The sequence below is a fragment of the Mesoplodon mirus genome, assembly GCF_964341445.2.
Source record: "Mesoplodon mirus genome assembly, chromosome: 20".
Taxonomy (NCBI): Eukaryota; Metazoa; Chordata; class Mammalia; order Artiodactyla; family Ziphiidae; genus Mesoplodon; species Mesoplodon mirus.
The window spans coordinates 27,816,280-27,839,448 of record NC_138996.1 but is presented as its reverse complement, the minus strand read 5'-3'; the positions used below and the strand labels follow the sequence as shown (position 1 = coordinate 27,839,448).

Here is a 23,169-nt window from a genome sequence, read left to right as displayed (position 1 = left end):
TTAGAAGCACAAAGAATCCATTCTCAGATTTAATTAAGTGCATGTGACGACCTATTCTTCTGACCTCCATCCCTTTATAAGCTTTCAGTTCCTCATGTAAATCTTGGGAAGTATGTTGATAACTTCCTTTAGACAGGCTGCAAAATTCTCTTGTAACGAGGGGCATGAACTTCTTCAAAGAGTCAAATGCGCCTGGCAACATCAGCTCTGGGATCGTAATCCTGAAGAATGTATAGTCTTCCTCAACAAGCTTGGCAAAGAACCTTAGGAGAAAATACTGTGAAAGGCATTTTTGTCAAAGGCATTTTTGTCAATGATAGATACACACATCCAGAGTTGCTCTCTGTATACTTGTGTAAATAGTGCATTGTCCTGGGGCATCTTTCCTGGATCTGTGACTACGAGGCAGTTCCTTGGGCATTGCTTTATTGTGACAGTTTAGGTAGTTCTCTTTCATATGGCACTGGTATATCTTTTGTCCTTGGGGCGGTTGTCCCTATTCATTGTATCTGAGGCACAGATCTGAGGACTAATTTTTACTCCCTGCTTCTTGCACTAGAGAGGCTGCCAGGAACAACTCTGTGATGGCAGAGATTGATCTTTTTGCTCAAAGAGTAGGTGCTGCTGCATAAATAATCTTGTTACTTGGCTACTTACTGTTCACCTGATTAAAAAAAATTGCCCTCTATTTAAGGGTCAGTTCTGCTCACTCGTATTGACAGGCAGCATTGCTTTTTATCAGACTTCTGTCTAAAACCCACGTTGATGAGGCCTATCAGCCACATAGCATGAATGGAGCTGCTTCCTTCAGTCATAGTTTCAACTGTTCTGTCCTTTTTCTGGTACAGTTAGAGTCCTCTGCCCTCTGACTTTATTAGGGTTTTAGGTCATTATCTTCAAACTGCTCTCAGTAAAATTTTGGGGTAGGCTGCATAAGCCAGGGAGTGCATCTTATTTAGACTAAGTGAAACCATTCACTTTTATTTTATACATATTTGGGAGTTAGATGAATGTTTTCTAAAGGAAATAGTCATTCAGCTCTGCCAGGCTGGAGTGCATTAAAAATAAACAAACAACAACAACAAACCCTTAAAGGTGCTATTTGTAATTCTGCAGTAATTGTTTTCTCTGAGCGAGCATGAGATCTTTTCACAGTAGGACTATAAAGCTAGAAATATGTCCTTCAGGTATACTGTTAGTGGGGTTTTTGTTTTAACACCTTTATTGGAGTATAACTGTTTCACATTGCTGTGTTAGTTTGTGCTGTATAACAAAGTGAATCAGCTATACGTATACTTATATCCCCGTATCCCCTCCCTCTTGCGTCTCCCTCCCACCCTCCCTATCCCACCCCTCTAGGTGGTCACAAAGCACCGAGCTGATCTCCCTGTGCTATGCGGCTGCTTCCCACTAGCTATCTATTTTACATTTGGTAGTGTATATATGTCGATGCCACTCTCTCACTTCGTCCCAGCTGACCCCTCCCCCTCCCCATGTCCTCAAGTCCATTCTCTACATCTGCGTCTTGATACCTATCCTGCCCCTAGGTTCTTCAGAACCATTTTTTTTTTAGGTTCCATATATATGTGTTAGCGTACGGTATTTGTTTTGCTCTTTCTGACTTACTTCACTCTGTATGACAGATTCTAGGTCCATCCACCTCACTACAAATAACTCAATTTCGTTTCTTTTTATGGCAGGGTAACATTCCATTGTATATATGTGCCACGTCTTCTTTATCCATTTGTCTGTCGATGGGCATTTAGGTTGCTTCCATGACCTGGCTATAGTAAATAGTGCAGCAATGAACATTGGGGTGTATGTGTCTTTTTGAATTACGGTTTTCTGAGGGTATATGTCCAGTAGTGGGATTGCTGTGTCATATGGTAGTTCTATTTTTGTTTTTTTAAGGAACCTCCATACTGTTCTCCATAGTGACTGTATCAATTTACATTCCTAACAACAGTGTAGGAGGGTTCCCTTTTCTGCACACCCTCTCCAGCATTTATTATTTGTAGATTTTTTTAAAATTAAAATTTATTTATTTATTTATTTATTTATTTCTGGCTGCGTTGGGTCTTCATTGCTGCACGCGGGCTTTTCTCTGGTTGCAGTGAGCAGGGGCCACTCTTCGTTACGGTGCCTGGGCTTCTCATTGCGGTGGCTTCTTTTGTTGTGGAGCACGGGCCCTAGGTGCGCGGGCTTCAGTAGTTGTGGCATGTGGGCTCAGGAGTTGTGGCTCACAGGCTCTAGAGAGCAGGCTCAGTAGTTGTGGCATATGGGCTTTGTTGCTGCCGTGGCACGTGGGATCTTCCCGGACTAGGGCTCGAACCTGTGTCCCCAGTTGGCAGGCGGATTCTTAACCACTGCGCTCCCAGGGAAGCCCTGTTTGTAGATTTTTTTGTTGATGGCCATTCTGACCAGCGTGAGCTGATACCTCATTGTAGTTTTTTTTTTTTTAATTTTTTGCTTTATAACAAATTTAATCAGTTATACATATACATATGTTCCCACATCCCCTCCCTTTTGCGTCTCCCTCCCACCCTCCCTATCCCACCCCTCCAGGCAGTCACAAAGCACCGAGCTGATCTCCCTGTGCCATGCGGCTCCTTCCCACTAGCCATCCACCTTACATTTGGCAGTGTATATATGTCCATGCCGCTCTTTCACTTTGTCACAGCTTACCCTTCCCCCTCCCTTTATTCCTGTCTTACCCGTATGTTCTTCATGACATTTTTTTTTCTTAAATTCCATATATATGTGTCAGCATACAGTATTTGTCTTTCTCTTTCTGACTTACTTCACTCTGTATGACAGACTCTAGGTCCATCCACCTCATTACAAATAGCTCAATTTCATTTCTTTTTATGGCTGAGTAATATTCCATTGTATATATGTGCCACATCTTCTTTACCCATTCATCCGATGATGGACACTTAGGTTGTTTCCATCTCCGGGCTATTGTAAATAGGGCTGCTATGAACATTTTGGTACATGACTCTTTTTGAATTATGGTTTTCTCAGGGTATATGCCCAGTAGTGGGATTGCTGGGTCATATGGTAGTTCTATTTGTAGTTTTTTAAGGAACCTCCATACCGTTCTCCATAGTGGCTGTACCAATTCACATTCCCACCAGCAGTGCAAGAGTGTTCCCTTTTTTCCACACCCTCTCCAGCATTTATTGTTTGTAGATTTTTTGATGATGGCCATTCTGACCGGCTCGGACCTGTGTCCCCAGTTGGCAGGCGGATTCTTAACCACTGCGCTCCCAGGGAAGCCCTGTTTGTAGATTTTTTGTTGATGGCCATTCTGACCGGCGTGAGCTGATACCTCATTGTAGTTTTGATTTGCATTTCTCTAATGATTGATGATGTTGAGCATCCCTTCATGGGTTTGTTGGCAATCTGTACATCTTCTTTGGAGAAATGTTGATTTAGGTCTTCTCATTTTTGAATTGGGTTGTTTGTTTTTTGATATTGAGCTGCATGAGCTGCTTGTATATTTTGGAGATTAATTCTTTGTCAGTTGCTTCGTTTGCAAATATTTCCTCGCATTCTGAGGGTTGTCTTTTCGTCTTGTTTATGGTTTCCTTTGCTGTGCAAAAGATTTTAAGTTTCATTAGGTCCCATTTGTTTATTTTTATTTTTATTTCCATTTCTCTAAGAGGTGGGTCAAAAAGGATCTTGCTGTGATTTATGTCATAGAGTGTTTTGCCTATGTTTTCCTCTAAGAGTTTTACAGTGTCTAGCCTTACATTTAGGTCTTTAATCCATTTTGAGTTTATTTTGGTGTATGGTGTTAGGGAGTGTTCTAATTTCATTCTTTTACATGTAGCTGTCCAGTTTTCCCAGCACCACTTATTGAAGAGGCTGTCTTTTCTCCACTGTATATTCTTGCCTCCTTTATCAAAGATGAGGTGACCATGTGCGTGGGTTTATCTCTGGGCTTTCTGTCCTGTTCCATTGATCTATATTTCTTTGTTTGTGCCAGTACCATACTGTCTTGATTACTGTTGCTTTGTAGTGTAGTCTGAAGTCAGGAAGCCTGATCCCTCAACTTCGTTTTTCTCTCTCAGGATTGGTTTAGCTATTCGGGGTCTTTTGTGTTGCCATACAAATTGTGAAATTTTTTGTTCTAGTTTTGTGAAAAATGCCATTGGTAGTTTGATAGGGATTACACTGAATCTGTAGGTTGCTTTGGGTAGTATAGTTGTTTTCATAATGTTGATTTTTCCAATCCAAGAACATGGTATATCTCTCCATCTGTTTGTATCATCTTTAATTTCTTTCATCAGTTTCTTGTAGTTTTCTGCATACAGGTCTTCTGTCTCCACTTGTAGGTTTATTCCTAGGTATTTTATTCTTTTTCTTGCAGTGGTAAATAGGAGTGTTTCCTTAATTTCTCTTTCAGATTTTTCATCATTAGTGTATAGGAATGCAAGAGATTTCTGTGCATTAATTTTGTATCCTGCTAGTTTACCAAATTCATTGATTAGCTCTAATAGTTTTCTGGTAGCATCTTTTGGATTCTCTGTATAGTATCATGTCATCTGCAAACAGTGACAGTTTTTCTCCTTCTTTTCCAATTTGGGTTCCTTTCATTTCTTTTTCTTCTCTGATTGCTGTGGCTAAAACTTGGAAAACTATGTTGAATAAGAGTGGTGAGAGTGGGCAGCCTTGTCTTGTTCCTGATCTTAGTGGAAATGGTTTCAGTTTTTCACCATTGAGAACAATGTTGGCTGTGGGTTTGTCATATATATGGCCTTTATTATGTTGAGGAAAGTTCCCTCTATGCCTACTTTCTGCAGGGTTTTTATAATAAATGGGTGTTGAATTTTGTCAAAAGCTTTTTCTGCATCTGTTGAGATGATCATATGGTTTTTCTCCTTCAGTTTGTTAGTATGGTGTATCACATTGATTGATTTGCGTATATTGAAGAATCCTTGCATTCCTGGGATAAACCCCACTTGATCATGGTGTATGATCCTTTTAATGTGCTGTTGGATTCTGTTTGCTAGTATTTTGTTGAGGATTTTTGCATTTATGTTCATCAGTGATATTGGCCTCTAGTTTTCTTTTTTTGTGATATCTTTGTCTGGTTTTGGTATCAGGGTAATGGTGGCCTTGTAGAATGAGTTTGGGAGTGTTCCTCCCTCTGCTATATTTTGGAAGAGTTTGAGAAGGATAGGTGTTAGCTCGTCTGTAAATGTTTGATTGAATTCGCCTGTGAAGCCATCTGGTCCTGGACTTTTGTTTGTTGGAAGATTTTTAGTCACAGTTTGAATTTCAGTGCTTGTGATTGGTCTATTTATATTTTCTATTTCTTCCTGGTTCAGTCTCAGAAGGTTCTGCTTTTCTAAGAATTTGTCCATTTCTTCCAGGTTGTCCATTTTATTGGCATATAGTTGCTTGTATTAATCTCTCATGATCCTTTGTATTTCTGCAGTGTCAATTGTTACTTCACCTTTTTCATTTCTAATTCTGTTGACTTGAGTCTTCTCCCTTATATTTTCTTTTTTTTTGTGGTACGCGGGCCTCTCACTGCTGTGGCCTCTCCCATTGTGGAGCACAGGCTCTGGACGCTCAGGCTCAGCAGCCATGGCTCACGGGCCCAGCCGCTCCGTGGCATGTGGGATCCTCCCGGACCAGGGCACAAACCTGTGTCCCCTGCATTGGCAGGCGGACTCTCAACCACTGCGCCACCAGGGAAGCCTGCTCCCTTATTTTCTGGATGAGTCTGGCTAGTGGTTTATCAATTTTGTTTATCTTCTCAAAGAACGAACTTTTAGTTTTATTGATCTTTGCTATTGTTTCCTTCATTTCTTTTTCATTTATTTCTGATCTGATGTTTATGATTTCTTTCCTTCTGCTAACTTTGGGGTTTTTTGTTCTTTCTTTAATTGCTTTAGGTGTAAGGTTAGGTTGTTTATTTGAGATGTTTCTTGTTTCTTGTTTCTTGAGGTAGGATTGTATTGCTGTAAACTTCCCTCTTAGAACTGCTTTTGCTGCAGGTTTTGGGTCGTTGTGTTTTCATTGTCATTTGTTTCTAGGTATTTTCATTGTCATTTGTTTCTAGGTATTTTTTGATTTCCTCTTTGATTTCTTCAGTGACCTCTTGGTTACTGAGTAGTGTGTTGTTTAGCCTCCATGTATTTGTATTTTTTACAGATTTTTTCCCTGTAATTGATATCTAGTCTCATAGCATTGTGGTCGGAAAAGATACTTGATACAATTTCAATTTTCTTAAATTTACCAAGACTTGATTTGTGACCCAGGATATGATCTATCCTGGAGAATGTTCCATGAGCATTTGAGAAGAAATTGTATTCTGTTGTTTTTGGATGGAATGTCCTATAAATATCAATTTAGTCCACCTTGTTTAATGTGTCATTTAAAGCTTGTGTTTCCTTATTTATTTTCATTTTGGTTGATCTGTCCATTGGTGAAAGTGGGGTGTTAAAGTCCCCTACTATTATTGTGTTACTGTTGATTTCCCCTTTTATGGCTGCTAGCATTTGCCTTATGTATTGAGGTGCTCCTATGTTGGGTGCATAAATATTTACAATTGTTATATCTTCTTCTTGGATTGATCCCTTGATCATTATGTAGTGTCCTTCTTTGTCTCTGATAATAGTCTTTATTTTAAAGTCTATTTTGTCTGATATGAGAATTGCTACTCCAGCTTTCTTTTGATTTCCATTTTCATGGAATATCTTTTTCCCTCCCCTCACTTTCAGTCTGTATGTGTCCCTAGGTCTGAAGTGGGTCTCTTGTAGACAGCATATATATGGGTCTTGTTTTTGTATCCATTCAGCCAGTCTATGTTTTTTGGTTAGAGCATTTAATCCATTTACATTTAAGGTAATTATCGATATGTATGTTCCTGTTACCATTTTTAAATTGTTTTGGGTTTGTTTTTGTAGGTCCTTTTCTTCTCATGTTTCCCACTTAGAGAACTTCCTTTAAGCATTTGTCGTAGAGCTGGTTTGGTGGTGCTGAGTTCTCTTAGCTTTTGCTTGTCTGTAAAGGTTTTAATTTCTCCATCAATTCTGAATGAGAGCCTTGCTGGGTAGAGTAATCTTGGTTGTAGGTTTTTCCCTTTCATCACTTTAAATATGTCCTGCCAGTCCCTTCTGGCTTGCAGAGTTTCTGCTGAAAGATCAGCTGTTAACCTTATGGGGATTCCCTTGTATGTTATTTGTTGCTTTTCCCTTGCTGCTTTCAGTATTTTTTCTTTGTATTTAATATTTGATAGCTTGATTAATATGTGTCTTGGTGTGTTTCTCCTTGGATTTATCCTTTATGGGACTCTCTGTGCTTCCTGGAGTTGACTATTTCCTTTCCCATATTAGGGAAGTTTTCAATTATAATCTCTTCAAATATTTTCTCAGTCCCTTTCTGTTTCTCTTCTTCTTCTGAGACCCTTGTAATTTGAATGTTGGTGCATTTAATGTTGTTCCAGAGGTCTCTGAGACTGTCCTCAATTCTTTTCATTCTTTTTTCTTTATTCTGCTCTGTGGCAGTTATTTCCACTGTTTTATCTTCCAGGTCACTTATCCGTTCTTCTGCCTCAGTTACTCTGCCATTGATTCCTTTTAGAGAAGTTTTAATTTCATTTATTGTGTTGTTCATCATTGTTTGTTTGCTCTTTAGTTCTTCTAGGTCCTTGTTAAACATTTCTTGTATTTTCTCCATTTTATTTCCAAGATATTGGATCATCTTTACTATCATTACTCTGAATTTTTTTTCAGGTAGACTGCCTATTTCCTGTCCATTTCTTTGGTCTGGTAGGTTTTTACCTTGCTCCTTCATCTGGTGTGTATTTCTCTGTCTTCTCATTTTGCTTAACTTACTGTGTTTGGGGTCTCTGTTTGCAGGTTGCAGGTTTGTAGTTCCCGTTGTTTTTGGTGTCTGCCCCCAGAGGGTAAGGTTGGTTCAGTGGGTTGTGTAGGCTTCCTGGTGTAGGGGACTGGTGCCTGTGTTCTGGTGGTGAGGCTGGATCTTGTCTTTCTGGTGGGCCGGACCACATCTGGTGGTGTGTTTTGGGATGTCTGTGAACTTATTATGATTTTAGGCAGCCTCTCTGCTCATGGGTGGGGTTGGGTTCCTGTCTTTCTGGTTGTTTGGCATGGGGTGTCCAGTACTGGAACTTGCTGATTGTTGAGTGGAGCTGGGTCTTAGCGTTAAGACGGAAATCTCTGGGAGAGCTCTCACCGATTTATATTACATTTGACCGGGAGGTCTCTGCTGGTCCAAAGTCCTCAACTTGGCTCTCCCACCTCAGAGGCTCAGGCCTGATATCCGGCCGGAGCACCAAGACCCTGTCAGCCACATGGCTTTTGCGAAGTCTGAGGTCTTCTGCCAGCGTTCAGTAGGTGTCCTGTCGGAGTTGTTCCACATGCAGATGTATTTCTGATGTATTTGTGGGGAGGAAGGTGATCTCCACGTCTTACTCCTCCGCCATCTTGAAGGTCCTCTCTCTTCACACCTCCTGTTTCTAGAGGATCCACATTTCCTCTGGAAAAGACATAAACCTGGCAGTCTCACTTCAGGCCTAGCCCTTCCACCTTTTTTCCCTTTGTGCTTAGTCTATTTCACTTGCTCATAGCGGGCCCCGTGCAGAGGCCTTGCCCCCGGCCCTTCAGACCAGAGTTCCTCGGGAAACGGCTGAGCCGACACCTCAGCTCGGGACGTGCGCTGAAGCTCCTCACAGGACACTCAACTCCAGATGGCGTAAGTTAGTGGTTTTTAACCCTGTCTGTATGTTAGAATCAACCAGGCTTTAAAACATTACAGTTTGATATCCTGCTGTCCCTTTGAGGTACTTCCTTTTCTAGCATCCAAGATGTCAAAATGAGGATATGGGAGCTAGACTGGTTTAATATTTTGAATTTTCTGGGTCTTCTAGTAGGAGCAGTGGTCAACTCTGCTAACAAAAGAGGAGCCAGAAATCTGAGTGTCATGTTGATGCATGATGTTAAAGGGCAGATGAATAGATTCCCACCTGGTGTGGCTGGTGGGGGGTGGGTGATGGCCACCGTCAAGGAAGGCAGAGCAGTGTTCAGAGTCCAGGTGCATCCATTTGTGAAACTCCACGTCACAGCCATACTAGAGAAAGGACTGTGTGTTCCTTTATTTTGAAGATAAAGCAGCAGTCAAAGTGAATGTTAAGGAAAGGAGCAGTGAAAGGTTTTGCCCCAAGGAACCTCTTGTAAAGAAGTAGGCAGACCGTGGTCCAGGAATCTGGCACATCCAGGGCTGCCTGCATTCTGTAATTCTTCAGCGCATTTGTGAAAAGTACCCTGATGAAGATTACTTGGTCCTCCATGGAAGATACAGATGCCTAGGCTTCACCCCCAGGAACTTTTATGTAACTGGTCTAGAGTGGATCTTGGGCATCAGTTCCCCAGGTGATTATAAAATGCAATTCATACACTGAGAATCTCTTTTAAACGTAATGTGCTTTCACATGCTGCCAGTCTGAAGTCTCGGCTAGATGTCGTGTCATGTGATTCATTATATTCTGATTCTTTGAAAACTGTTGATTACTGTTTGAGATATATGGTAACTCTGTTGAGGAGAATACTGACTAATCAGGACGGCTCATTCTTCTGCCATGATTATTGTAATGAACAGAGGGCATTTTATCGCTGACCTTCCTAAGAGATGTGTTGAACCCGAGGTTTCTCAGCCTTGGCAAAACTGACATGTGGGGCTTGATAGCCCTCTGTTGTGGGAGTTGTTCTGTTAACTGCGGAATGTAAGCAGCATCCCTAGCGCCTCTACCCACTGAATGCCAGTAGCACCCGCACTGCTGCGTCAACCAGAAATGTCTCTGGACGTCGCCAGATGTCCTCTGGGGGACAAAATTGTCCTTTCTTAAGAGCCACAGGTTTAACCCCGTGAACAGTTTGGAGGTACTGTACTTATATTAGTTAGGATTAGATTCAGCTGAAAATTATAGAAAACCCACAAAATAATGATGCCTTGTCAAAGTACAGAGGGTTTTTCTTCCTCCTTGCTTAAGGGAAGTCTGCAGTACCCAGTCCAGGGCTGGTACGGGGCCCTGCCTTCCTCAAGGACCCAGGCTCCCCCTAGCTCACTGCTCCGCCATCCTGTGTTCCGGAGTCTTCCTGGTTCAGGATGTTCTCTAGGATGCCCTCCGTCATATCTGAATCCCAGGAAGTGGGATGGAGGCAGGGGAACATGGTGGCAAAGGTCCTGTACTGCTTGTCTTTTAAGGATATTTCTGGAAGCTGCTACATGACATTTTTGTTTATATTTCATTGGTCGAAACAATTGAGAAAAAGCAAGTAGTCTCATTCTGGGCACCCTTAGGCTTCATTAAAAATGGAGGATTCTATTACTGAGGAAGGAAAAAGAATGGGTATGGAAGAGGCAAATAGCTGTTTTTGCTACAGTACTTCATGTTTTGTAGTTATAGTGAGGCAGGATAGCACTGCTTCCCACACAGGCATTGGAGAAATGGCTGCTTCCCTGGACTGGGCATTTGCCAGGGTTAAAGAGATGCCAAGCAAATGCTCAAGAAAGGAAAACTTTCTTTGTTTTTAAGCTCCCATTTGTTGAGTATCTAATATGTGTCAAGCACAGTGCTAGGTTCTTCATAATCATCATCTGATTGTTATAACCACCATGTGAAGTAGGTACTGTGATTCTCATTATTTGGATGAGGAGAGGGAAGCAACTTGCCCCGGATTACAAAGCTACCAAGTAACAGAGCTGGGATTTGAATTCAGGTCTGTCTGACTTCACACCCCATATGTAAAGCTGGGTAACTTGCTAGCCAGGTGGGCAGAGAACAGCAGTGACACAGGGCCCCAGCCTTATGGGATTTTCTGCAACTGTGGAGATAACTCTCTGCTGTTCGTGAGCCTTTGCAGGCACTAATCCTTGTGTGGGGAACAATACCATCAGAAGTACCATCATCTTTTATTAAGGCAGTGACAGACTGCCAGAGAAACAAGTAGTAAGAAAGAAAATCAGAGCAGCCTCTCACTGCCATAATCTCATTTACCACCAGCCCAAGTCTTTATTAGATTTTTCAGTTCTGTATTTGTTTACTTCTGACCCTCATTTAAAGAGCAATGTGGGGCTTCCCTGGTGGTGCAGTGGTTCAGAATCCGCCTGCCAATGCAGGGGACATGAGTTCATGCCCCAGTCCGGGAAGATCCCACATGCCGCGGAGCGGCTAGGCCCGTGTGCCACAATTACTGAGCCTGCATGTCTGGAGCCTGTGCTCCTCAACGGGAGAGGCCGTGACAGGGAGAGGCCTGTGCACCGCGATGAAGAGTGGCCCCCGCTCACCGCAACTGGAGAAAGCCCTCGCACAGAAACGAAGACCCAACACAGCCAAAAATGAATATAAAATAAATAAATTAATTAAAAAAAAAGAGCAATGTGGAGAATCTAAAAATAGATAGGAAATTCTAATAAGGAACGAAAGGTTTAAAATTAAAGGGATTAAGGATTATTTAGTTTGGAGAAGAGAAGGGGAACCTTTTATGTGGCACATTCTGAGATTGGTGTGGTGCTTTTCAGTTTTACCATTCTAAAGTGGGCATAATGAATGGATTAACTTAAGAGATCATGACTAGCAATGGATTGCTGGGGGGTTGCTTAGTATTTTTTCTTTAGATGTCATAAGGGGGTGGATTTTCAAATCTGAATCAGTTTAGGTGCATTTGCACATGAGGATAATATTAAAAGTATTAAAATTCTTAAAATTGCATGCTTCTGTGTAGGAAGAATTTAAATTAGTTGAATGTGCAGTGTTTTGAACAGTGATTCTGAAAATGTGAATCTTGAAGTAAAGTAGGATTACATTGTAGAGGAGCAAGAAAAAAGAAATCAAGCGTACCTAAGACAGCCTACTGCAGCGTGTAAGAAATCACTGAGCGCGTGTGAACTGCCGAGGAAGGCTTGTGTGGGTGGACAGGGAGATGGAACTTCGTAAGTGTAAAACAGAAGCCTGGCAAATTTTTATGAAAAGAATAAATGAATATAAATCTAGTTTTAAAAAAACACACTAAAATGTGAGGCTGCCTATGAAAAGTGTTCTAAAAGATCTTTCAGTTTTATGAAAAATAAAAGTACGTTGACTTTAGAATATAACTGCTGCTAGTGTCTGAGGAATAGCAGAGGGCACAGAGGTGGGAGTTAAATGTATCTGAGACACAAATTATTTTCACTTAGGAGGAAAGACCGTTAAGTGTTGGCAGCAATGTAAAATTTGGTATGAGAAGGGGAGTTTTGGTATGAAGAAGTTTATGATGTCTCTGAGATGAAAGAATTCATTATGTGCTTGTGTTTGGAGCAGCACTGGTGCCGTGTTAGGTGTGGGTCGAGGGTTACCTGCTTTCTGAACAACCTTTAGGACCACAAGTCAGTTTATGTAAAGCACTTGGCCCAGGATCTGCCTATTCCCAACTGTTAGCTTACACGACACTATTATTGTCATTGTTTATGATCATGAGACTGAGGATCACAAATAGATTTAATTTCTTTGTGAAGACGGGGTGGTTCCTCATGGCCCACTGGGATGCAGTGTCTCATCTTGGGGTTTGAGGAGGCCTCATGAGTAGCAGTGGTCCTCTCTCCATCCTGAAGTCTGACCCATCTTAGGGCCGAGAAATAAGGCAAATGAAGACCACCGCGTCACTCTTATCACTGGAGGTCCCGGACAGTGTGGTTTATATACGCAGGCAGTGTGCTCTCTAAAACTGAGTTGCACAACTAGACATTCTTTCCCACCTGTCGCTGCTGGGTCGGAATCCCTCTCCTTGTCCCCGCTGCTCCCTCCTTCCGTCTCCCTGGTAGGTGCAGTCGACTTGCTGGCTGCCCTTTGGAGGCAGAGAACACATGCCCTTAAGAGGAAGGGGAACAGAAGGGCTGTGCTTCACGGGCCCAGTTCCTCCTCCTCTGCGATCAGATTAGAAGCTTATTCCTCTCCGGGGAGGAGAGGAGAGGCATGAGTGAGAGGTGGAGGGAGGCCAGAGATGGTGCTTCTTGGACTTAAAACATGAAGAGTTGAGGGAGGGGTGAGGTCAGTAGGTACTGCTTGTTTTTTTAAAAAACAAAGACAAAAATTGTGCTGAGTGCCTCCTCAACAGAAAAGAACTTTATGGTTCGCAAGTAGAGAAGGCTGGAGACTTCCCTGTGGTCCAGTGGGTAAGTTTCCATGCTCCCAATGCAGGGGGCCCAGGTTAGAGCCCGGGGAACTAGATCCCACATGCATGCCGCAACTAAGAGTTTGCATGCTGCAACTAAGACTTTGCATGCCTCAACTAAGGAGCCCGCATGCCTCAACTGTGAGCCTGCATGCCGCAACTGTGAGCCTGTGTGCCTCAGCAAAGATCCCGCGTGCCTCAGCAAAGATCCCACGTGCTGCACCTAAGACCTGGTGCAGCCAAAAAAAAAAAAAAAAAAAAAGGTAGTGAAGGCTGGTGGAATGGGTGTAAATAACCTCGAACATAGGTAATAGTAAAATGAATGAAATTATTAGGAAACGATGAGTTTTGAGTACTTTTACTTTTAAAAAACGGTAGGTTTGTGTAATTTAATTTTTTTTTTTCTTTTTTTTTTCTTTTTGCGGTATGCGGGCCTCTCACTGTTGTGGCCTCTCCCGTTGCGGAGCACAGGCTCCGGACGCGCAGGCCCAGCGGCCATGGCTCACGGGCCCAGCCGCTCCGCGGCATATGGGATCCTCCCAGACCGGGGCACGAACCCGTATCCCCTGCATCGGCAGGCGGACTCTCAACCACTGCGCCACCAGGGAGGCCCTGTAATTTAATTTTAATAACGATGGGTTTAATTGCTGAAATGCAACAGCCAGCTCTCCTGAGCGGGCCTAGGCCTCGCAAGCTGACTTCAGCCCAGCACTGAGTAGCAGCAATGCATGCTCTGTCTTGTGATTCCCCAGCGCTTGACAGAAATGCAGTTCTAGAGGCTGAGGCCGAGGAGCATTAGCAGCACAGAAGTCAACCTGTAGTGACCAGTCCAGCACCAAGGCAGACCCTGGCCACGAACACAGGCTCAAGGGTCCGGCAGGCCTGGATTTCACAGACCTGGTTTGCACTGTGGCTTCACTGCTTGCAAAGTGCATGGTCTGAGGCAAGTCATTTACACTCTGAGCCTCAGTTTTAACTGTGAAATGGAGAAAATAGCTCCTACTTCATAGGGTTGCTGTGATAATTAAATGAGATGATGCATGTCGTGCGGGACATCTAGGCTCCCAGTAAGAGCTGGAAAAAGTTACAGCTGTCGGGAGCAGGCTAGAACACGCTCAGGCCCCGACTTGAGTGGGGTTAATGGGTGAGCCGAGGCGGCAGCAGCTTCCTTCAGAAAACTGTGTTCAAGACGTATAAGAAGGGCTTCCCTGGTGGCGCAGTGGTTGAGAGTCCGTCTGCCGATGCAGGGGGCGTGGGTTCGTGCCCCGGTCCGGGAAGATCCCACGTGCCGCGGAGCGGCTGGGCCCGTGAGCCATGGCCGCTGAGCCTGCGCGTCCGGAGCCTGTGCTCCGCAACGGGAGAGGCCACAACAGTGAGAGGCCCGCGTACCGCAAAAAAAAAAAAAAAAAAAAAAAAATGTATAAGAAGTCATTAGGACACTTTAGATATGGAACATAAAACTAGGCAACTGAAGATGATATTGAGTAGCCGTTCTAAATGAAAATGCTTTAGGTAAGGACTGGGAATGGAACATACTGCAGTGGTGCTAAACATACATCCATAAATACTTTATAACTATATTAATAGCTGATGTAGAAATATGAGGAACACAAGTAGAAACTAGATACAGGCAACAGAGAGGAAACTTTGGTTTTCTTGAGGTTAACTAAAGGGCACCAGCTGGCCTGTGGTGACAAAGCTTTGGCCACTTCTGTAACATGTAATTTCTGTAGGCTCTGGGAACTAGAAAATGAATATATGGTAGTTATTTTAGGAAGATTAAAAGATATAAACAAGATTAAGAAAATGGAAGTCACTTATTGCAGACAGATAAAAACTGTGAATACTTGGTGTATATATATTTCCAGATTATTTTCTGTATATATAACATGAATCCTGTATATGTGTGTGTGTGTGTGTGTGTGTGTGTGTGTGCATACACTCAGGATTCCTTAGGCTGCGCTGGTGCAGAACTTTCTAGCTGGTGTAACTCAAATACAGTGCATGGGTGTTCAGAGATGACCGGTCTCTTAAGCCCACGAGGTAGCTGGGTAGGGCCTGGGATGGCTGGTCACCCCAGTGTCCTGATCAGATATTGTCACTTGCTATGTGTGCCACGAATGGAAAAAGGCTGGGAAACGTGCCTTAGACTCTCTGTGAAATCGGCTGCCCTCTGCACACTAGAAAAGTGGAAAACAGGTTTAAAAGCCCCTTTAGTGGAAAGTGCCTCTTACTCCTCTGAGCCCTAACTGAAAATGTTTCCCCTGCTTGTGTCACAGCTCCGGCCACTTCCTGTTTAATACCATTAAATATGCCTCCTGAAAAGATAGCTCAGGACCTTGTTGTTATCCTCAGTAGTACTCAGACATAAAAGCTAAAATGATATACTTTTCTTTGTTCATAATATTGGTGAAGATTAAAAATTTAACACCTAGTGTTATCAAGAGTGTAGGAAGATAGACAACTTCATGTCCTGCTGGTAGAAGCAGAAATTATGCCCTTTCTGTTGCAGTTTTTATAATCTGAACAAAGGTCACAAAGTGTGCATTTTGTGATACACTTTTGTGATACAAAGTGTGCACTTTTTTTTTCTTTTTTTTTTGTGGTACGCGGGCCTCTCACTGTTGTGGCCTCTCCCGTTGTGGAGCACAGGCTCCTGACGTGCAGGCTCAGCAGCCATGGCTCACGGGCCCAGCCACTCCGTGGCGTGTGGGACCTTCCTGGACCGGGGCACGAACCCGTGTCCCCTGCATCGGCAGGCAGACTCTCAACCACTGCGCCACCAGGGAAGCCCAATACAAAGTGTGCACTTTTTGATACATTCATTATTCATAAGAATTTATCTTAAGAAAATAACCATGATTACATGGAAAGATTTTTCCAAGAATGTTTCTTGTAATTTTATTTAAAATAGAGAAAAGCTCGAAATAATTAAAATGTCTAACAATAAGGGTTTGGTTTTAAAGGCTTTGGCTCATGTATACAATGGATTGCCGTGTAGCAATGATGTTGCATCAGAATATTTAATAATATTGGAAGATAGTAACTATACATTTATAAATTAAAAAGGCTCTAAGCCAGTATTTATTAACATAAATCCCATCTTATAAAACAAAAAAAATTGTGTTTGCATAGAAAAAAGGTTATAAAGATATACCAAATGTTAATAGTAGTTAACTTTGAATGTTGTGCTTTGTGTATTTTCCCATTTTCTTGGAAGAGCATATGTTACTTTAGAGAAAGTAAAAATTGGCTCGGACTGAGAAAGTAAAATCTTCCTGTCTGTTCATCAGGCTGGGATAACAGACACTAAAACCAGCTACCAAGTTAACAGGAAACAATATTTCTTCCAAACATATTCAGTGGCTGTAAAACGTCATAATGATTCTCGCTTAGTGACTACTGCTTTCTTATTCACTGAGAAGCATTGCTCTCTAAATTCTATCAGAAACTTTGCTGTGTGAAATTATATCAGTAGGAATGACACATCCTCTCCTTGCCTGGAGGATTTCAGTCACTTTGACACAGAGAAGCAGTCTCATTTTAATCCGGATGCAGAGCTGCAGATAAAGGGTTTCTGGACTCAGCATCCTACATTTATCTTAACTTTGTAGTTTCCAAGGCAATGGGACCCTATATCCATCTGAAATTGACCCCTTTACAAGCCCCGCTTTGAGCCAGTCACAATGCTGCTTCATTTAAATTTCATCCACACCCCACCCTTCCCCAGAATCCAGTAGTACTTTATCTTTTTCTTTGTCTGGGGAGATGTCCCATGGTTCCTCTTGCTGATGGCAGTGGGTCAGTAAACCTGAGGCTGTTGGACTACCGTGACCCTGGTGGTCTTCGATTGATCAGGCTGAGACACTATTATAGTCCGGAAAAAAAGTAAGGTTACTTAAAATGGCTTTTATATATATTTTACAAGCACACACACATACCATTTCCCTAAACAGCACATATCTGAAGAGCCAGCAGCAGTGTTAAGGAACAGTAATTGTTAACGGTCATTAAACTCTCACTGAGGGGGCTTCTCTGGTGGCGCAGTGGTTGGGAGTCCGCCTGCCGATGCAGGGGACACGGGTTCGTGCCCCGGTCCAGGAAGATCCCACGTGCCGCGGAGCGTCGGGGCCCTGGGCCATGGCCACTGGGCCTGTGCGTCTGGAGCTGGTGCGTCCGGAGCCTGTGCTCTGCAACGGGAGAGGCCGCAGCAGTGAGAGGCCTGCGTACCGCAAAAAAAACCAAAACAAAACAACTCTCACTGAGGGCAGGTGCTGTTCCAGATATTTTAAAGGTGTTCTCTCATGTAATCTTCATAGCAACCCTATGAAAAATGCTGTTATTCTGCTTTTTGCAGGTGAGGACTCTTCAGTTCTAAAAAGCTTGAATAATTTTCCCAGGGTGACACAGTAAGTGTCGAAAGCAGCATTTGAACACAGGCCATCTGGTTCCAGAGCTCACATTCTTAGCTACTCTGACCCACTCCCTAAATAACCCAGCAGACCTTGTCAATAGTGCTGTGGATGTGGGAAGCAGCTCCAGCTTAGCTAGCGGAAGTCACCATGGTTTCATTTCTTAAACACTTTAATTGAAGTCTCTTTAATGAAAACATTATTCCTAGCCTAGTACAAAGTAGCCTGTGGCAACTCTGAAACATTATTTTTAAATTCCTGATTTTTTCTTAAACATTTGTATGTATATGGTATTCTATTCCATAATAGATCCTTGCTAATTTTGATATAAAACGGTATTTTAAACCATTTTACCATACGATACACTTAGACTAGGGTTTGTCCAGCCTTTGGCTCCCCTAAGACATTCCAGCATGTGCACACCCAAGACAGCTCTAAAGTAACACTTAAAAGGTGTGCCTGATGAGATGACGAGACGAAGTTTTTTGGTTTGGCTTCTAAATAACTTTGAAATCAGTTCTGATAGCATCCCAAAGCTGTTCTGAACATTTGACAGTAGAAGATGTTGATTTCTAAGGTGATTACTTTGAAGGACTGTGTAGCATTCAGGCGAGATTAACATTGGTGGGAAGAGTTCATCAAAACAGTCTTGTTCCAAATCTGTTACTTTAGCGAAGTGTATAAAACTAAAGAGAGGTGAGGTGGCAACTCAGAGGGACATTTGGCAGCTAGCTTTGTGTGACATTTTCATTATCCAGAGACAAGGGGTGCTCTGGGGAGGATCTTGCCAGAATTGGAAAAGAGCTGAATTCTTGATTCGCTGCTTCCTCCTAAAACTTGAGTTTACAATGTCATTTTGTAAAAACGTACTAACAGTCTCTGGTTTTCTGCTCAAGAGCATGTTGACAAAGATTAGTCCTCCTGATTGTAGAGCCTCACTTGGCACGAGCTAGGCCACGTCCGCCTCTGGAGGAGGAAGGCCAGGTGAGTGCTGGCTGCCCCCGAATACCCCCCAGATGACTAAGAATCCTGTGCCGTCGAGGACGGCCAGCATTTGGACGTATGTGTTGTGTGGTTTTGTTGAGAATGAGGAAGTCTCTCATTTCCTACTTTGCCTTTTGGTATCGAGTGAAAGTGAATTCTACAGATTCAGTGATCATCTTCAGACGCCTCCTGTGCGCAGAGCATTGTGTGAGGAGGGCCTGGTATCTGTAAAGATGAATTGCTTGCGGATCTTTGGATTCTTTCCCCGCCATCAAGGTGTTCCTTGTTCAGTGTAGGAGACCCCTGTGGGTGTAAATAGCTAAGTATGAAGCAAGGTAGGCCAGAAGCAGAGTGTGAACAGCTGAGGAAGTGGGTAGGAGCAAATCTTTCATCCTGTAGCCGAGAGGAATCTATGAGACCTGGGTGTTTGGGAGTGAACAGGATTTCAGCGGGTGACGGGGGAGGCTGTGTATGAGAGGGAGAAGAAGGGGAGCAAAGGCTGGGAGGCAGGAAAGAGCTGCGTTGTGTTTGGGGTGTTGCACGTGGTCTGGTTTGGCCAGAAAATGGTATGTATCCAAGAGGGATGTGGAAGGCAGTGCGGCTGGAAAGATGGTCTGGCCTTGGCCATGCTGATGTGCTTTGAAGGGCCTTAGACAAGATAAAACACTAACCTATATTGAATTTTAGGGCAGCCAGAAAATGGTTAAGAACGTGAGCTTCAGAATCAAGCCCTAGGTTGTAATTTTGGCTCTCGTACTTAAAAGCAGTGAGACCTTGTATGGATTTCTTCATACACTTGAACTCTAATCTCTTCCTCTGTAATGTGGGGTTAATTACAGCACCTTGTGAGGATTAAATGAGATGCTATAAATTATCTAATCAGGTACCTGGTACCTGATGAAAGGACTCTGTTAGGTGGTATTACTTTATAATTTTATGGATTTGTTTGGACATTTTACCTCTTTCTCAGATGGCGTGTATTTTCTTCAGTACCATTGATGACTTATTTGTCCCAGAGTGTGAATCGCTAAGAATATCGAAAGAACAGATTGTTCAGAATGTTATGTGTGCCTGTTAAGTGTTACAGATGTTAACACTTATTAATGTAGCTCATTAATAAGTCAGTTTAGACTGCTATCACAAATATACCATAGAATGGGAGGCTCAAACAACAAACAGTTATTTCTCCTAGTTCTGGAGGCTGGGGAGTCCAAGATCAAGGTGCTGGTAGGCAACTTGGGTTTCTGGTGAGGGCCCGCTTCCTGGTTTATAGACAGCAGTCTTCTTGCTCTGGCCTCACGCGGTGGAGAGAGCTCTCTGGCGGGGGGTCTCTTTTGTAAGGGCACGAACCACCCTCGAGACCTAATGACCTTTCAGAGGTCCCGCCTCCAGATACCATCACACTGGGCATTAGGCTTCACATATGAATTTTGCAGGGGACACAAGCATTCTGTCCCTAGCACTCATTAATATTTACTGCCAAGCTAGGTTCGGTTGGAGAATCCAAGACTCAATCCCTATCTCCAAGAGGCTCATGATCTAGTTGGAGAGAAAAAAAAGGTAGCATATCTTTTTTTATACACAAAGCCACAACTTTGTCTTAGGCTCAGACGTGTGACCATTTTAAAAAGAAGGGTGAGGCCCTGAACACACTGGACACACCGTTCTCTTCGTTCACAACATTCTTTGTGGAAATGTGACTCTTTAAAATAACAGTATAAAATAGTAGGTAAATGGGTACTTTTTTTCTTTTTCTTTTTTTTTTTTTGCGGTATGCGGGCCTCTCACTGTTGTGGCGTCTCCCGTTGCGGAGCACAGGCTCCGGACGTGCAGGCTCAGCGGCCATGGCTCACGGGCCTAGCCACTCTGTGGCATGTGGGATCTTCCCGGACCGGGGCACGAACCCGCGTCCCCTGCATCGGCAGGCGGACTCTCAACCACTGCACCACCAGGGAAGCCCCAAATGGGTACTATTATAGAGCAGAAGTAATTTAGGGTTTCAGCAAGGAGAAATATTAATGTGAATCAGGGGGATTGGGAATGACTTGAGGGAAGAAATAGCGTACGTAAGATCTAATTAGGTGGACAAGAAGGGAGATGGTTTTCAGAAGGAAACAGCATGAGCGAAAGCCTGGAAAGTGACTACAGGCCGGGGAGAGCAGTGTGGAAACGGTGGTGGCTTCAGTCCAGGCTTATGTGGGGGTCGGGTGAGGGGGCCAGTGCCAAGGTGCAGAGCGAGCGGGAGGCTGGAATGGAGGCTTCCTCCTCTGGGGGGGGGGTCCCTGGAGGGGTTGAGCGGGGGTCGAGGAGCTGAGAGTGGTCTTGGAGGAAGGTGTTTTGACAGGGGTGCTCGAAGTGGGCTGGGTGGGAGATAGAAAGCTTGACATCAAGGAGACAGACCGTTTAGCTAATGCAGCTGACCCACGGGTGAGAACGCCTGAAATAGGGCGGTGACAAGAGGAAGAGGAGGAAGGGAACTTATTGAAAGATTCAAAGGACTTTGAGATTCCTATTTATGGGAGGGCAGATATCTAAGATGATGAGATTGCAGGCCTAAAGGAGAGAAGGATGGTGAGGCTGGTACAGAAATGGAGAGGTAAGGAAAGCTTCCTGTGCAGGGAAGAAGGTAAGTCTGTTTGAACTGGCTAAGATAGATGAGCAGTTTGGGAACAGTTTTAAGATGACTTATAATTCTACCATTTTAATACAGTGCCCTTCATTTTTATCTCTGGTTTGCGTTGTAGTCCTGGTTCACATACCCACATCTTTACGAATCTGCAATCCTAAGTGTACACGCCATTTTGCATTTTAGAATCCGTGTGTCATTAAAATCTGTTTTTATGTAGTCTTTCAAATATCATAGGCTGAGCGTTTTCCCCTTAGTCTGATATATCCCCAGAGCTTTCTGAAAGCAGATACCGTATTGGTGTTGTTCATTTCAGTGTGTCTAGAAACTGATTTAAAAAGTGTTTATTTAGTGAAAGCATGCTGACCATACAGATTATTCTCATGCTTTTCTTCGTAGAAGTTTCTGCAACAAGCATATGTTTGGAGTTGGGTGACATGTGTTGGAGTTGAGTGAAAAGTCGGTGCTTTCTGCTTATAGAACCTAAGTCCAAGGTTAAATTAAAGACTTGGTTAAGGAGTGTTTGACTTTGATGATTCCAGGTTTGTGTATGCTTCTTATAAGCTGTTTCCTCATCTGTTCATAGCTGGCAGGAAAAGTCACGTGAAAAGCTACTTTTGTGTTTTACCATTAATGGAGGAATGAAGGCAGTTCCATCAGACAACTTTATTGATCATTAATGTCCTAGCAAGGCCTCCTTTTGGAGAGCATCGCCTGAGTGTGTATTCAGCCCGTAGGTAACTCCTCTATGGATGGAGACTTCAGAGAGCTGTCTCTGAGGCAGACAGCATTTGGCCCTGAGACATGTCGACGCACAGTTACTTAAACAAGTTAGGGATTTATTCTCCTCCATAACAAGATGTCCTGAGATGGACAGGCTGGGGCTGTTATCATGGCTCAGTGATGTCCCTGGACACCTGAACTCCTCCTGTCTTCTCCCGTCGCCACGTGGCTTTCATCCTCATGGCTGCTGTGCCTTCATCCAGCTGCATCCTTGTTCCATGGAGGAAACTTGAGGAAGGGCAAGGACAGAAGACTGAAAGGGCTTTTCCGTGGAGTCTCTGCCCCTTTAAAGAACCTTCCTGGAATCCCCTCCCAGCAAGTCCTGCTCATATCTCACAGGCTAGAACCATATCAGATGGCTGTCCCTAACTGCTAGGGAGAAGGTTCGCGTTTTGAGCTGGGTGCATTGCTTTCCCCCATAAATGTGGTCCAGTTACCAGGGAAAAAAGAGAGGGAAGGGCTTCCCTCGTGGCGCAGTGGTTGAGAGTCCGCCTGCTGATGCCGGGGACACGGGTTCGTGCCCCGGTCCGGGAAGATCCCACATGCCGTGGAGTGGCTGGGCCCGTGAGCCATGGCCGCTGAGCCTGCGCGTCCGGAGCCTGTGCTCCGCAACGGGAGAGGCCACAACAGTGAGAGGCCCGCGTACCGCAAAAAAAAAAAAAAAAAAAAAAAAAAGAGAGGGAAGGGTGTTGGCAACCAGTAGTCTGCCAGAGTCTCCAGGTGACCGCCGGCAGTGCCCCTGACAGCCTGGTCTCTGAGGTGGTGAGAGAAGGCATCGATATTCTTACCGCACAAGTGAAGAAATAAAAAGATGTAAAGTAGTGAGGTGTCCATGAATAGCTGTGACAGATGAATTCACGTCTGTCATCTGGGTTTTAGTTGAAAAGCAAAAGGACATATCTTGTGTTCTGAAAGCCAACCAAATGTAGCATTAAGTCTTAGAATGCTGCAAAGTTTGTGTTCAGATAAAGAGTTAATGTTAAATAGCTTTATTATAGGCAGATTCTTAATCAGTCAACATAATTAAGGGCTGAGAAACACTCAGGATAGATAAGTTTGGTTAGGGCAATACTTAATAATAATTAAATAGCACTTAAGAACTTGGGGTCATAACTCACCTGACTTGAATATGCTCAAAATAGCCCCAGTTCTAGGGTTGTACTTGTCACTAAAAAGA

The 23,169-nt window shown here is 43.5% G+C and overlaps 1 protein-coding gene across 5 annotated transcripts in view; it reads left to right on the top strand.

Annotated features, from left to right (window-relative positions):
- Positions 1–23,169, top strand: part of SNX25 (sorting nexin 25) — a 115,299-nt gene that overhangs the window by 40,449 nt on the left and 51,681 nt on the right. The gene's annotated exons all lie outside the window — the stretch shown is intronic.